Genomic DNA, 1,651 nt, shown 5'->3' on the forward strand with positions numbered 1-1,651 from the left:
GAATTCACAATAAACATGATTTCTTATATCCGTTAAGAATACGAATTTCAAGCCTGATACTAACACTAAAAAGCAACTGCTGGATTAGAGATATATTGGTGTGTTCAGATAAGAACGATAATGCAGGTCCCATCACCATTTTTATATTATATTGCAGCGGGTAGACGACGACGACAATTAGCGATGGAACGAGTGGGAGTACACGAAGACGACAACGAAGTTCTGGCTAGGTTCTCGGTGCCACTCGCAGCTATTCTTTTCTATGTGTAAAAAGCTGTAAAGATATTCTTTCCCGCAGCATATTTAGTAGTGGTGTGGATTTCCCCTACGCCTAGCCACGACGGAGCTCCGCAGCGGCCGCCAGTTGCCTTCGCTAAGCATGACCCAAGACGCCTTCCAGCAAACATCAGCACCGGCCATGCCATACTCGTTCTTTCTCCCCCTCCTGACCCTGGGACATTTTTTGGTACAGGCAACATTGACGTCGACGACTGAATCCACATGTACAAACGCGTGAGTACCTACAACCGCTGTGATCCGAACCGTATGCTCGCGAATGGCATCTTCTATCTAAAAGACAACGCCCGGGTCTGGCATGATACCCACGAAGACCATCTGACCAGCTGGGACGTTTGCAAAGAGAAACTGTGCGAACTGCTTGGACGGCCGCTCGCCGTCTGGTCCTGTCTTTGGCCGCTCGCCGTCTCGTCCTGTGCTTTCCTCTCCTCGTCCTGCGTCGTTTTGCGCGGTTGCAATATGCACTCCATCGCTCGGCCGAACGCTTGCAGGTAAGAGGGACCTTGCCTCCCGAGCTCAAATTTCTACGGAGTCCTATCTTTAACACATTCAGGACGTGTTGGCCCTCTGCCACAAAGTTGACACCAGCATGCCCGAGTGTGACAAAGTGGGCCACGTGTTGAAGGGAATCGCCGAGGATGCCTTCAAATTGCTCGTACACAAGAATTGCACTACGGTCGACGGAATCATTAAGTAATGTCGACGCTTCGAGGAAGCCAAAAGCAGGCGTATTAGCCAACTGTAAACACGCCTCCCCAACACGGCTGCGGCTTCCTCATGTGAAGACCTGTGGCACCGGGAAACTCCAGCGCATCCAGACAATGTGACACGTATCATCCGACGCGAGCTCGAAGGTATGTCTCCTGCCACCCTGCAGCTGCGTGATGGCGAAAACCACTTGCCTACCATATCTCTGGTACAAGCCGTCGTCCGTCAAGAGCTTGCAAACCTTGGTCTCCAGCCCGTCAGCCCCGTACGGCCGTCGCCACCACCGAAAATCACAGCGATTGCTCCTGGACAACCTTCGTACTTCACTCCACGTCGCCGAAACCCTAACGACCGGCAGAGAACCGACGAGAGGCCCATTTGTTTCCTATGCCACCGCATTGGCCACATCTCCCGTCACTGTCGCAATTATTGGTCCCGTCGTAGCACATACCGTCATCTAAGCTCCCACCGCCACGACGAACAGCCCAGCCACTTCACGCCCGCTCCAGCTCAGCACAGTGCTACAGTCGACGGCCAGATGCCCCGCGGCAGCCGCTCCCCGTCCCCCCTGCGTCGACAGTCTCGTTCGCCCCCACGCCGTTGCTCTTCTCTTGGCCCCTGCGAACGCTCGGAAGCGGAAAACTAG

The 1,651-nt window shown here is 54.0% G+C and overlaps 1 pseudogene; it reads left to right on the top strand.

The window, feature by feature from the left end:
• The first annotated feature begins 501 nt into the window (after positions 1 to 501).
• Positions 502 to 1,651, top strand: LOC149326873 (uncharacterized; annotated as a pseudogene).

This window comes from Amblyomma mixtum, chromosome 10, assembly GCF_055824585.1.
Source record: "Amblyomma mixtum isolate Tamu chromosome 10, ASM5582458v1, whole genome shotgun sequence".
Taxonomy (NCBI): Eukaryota; Metazoa; Arthropoda; class Arachnida; order Ixodida; family Ixodidae; genus Amblyomma; species Amblyomma mixtum.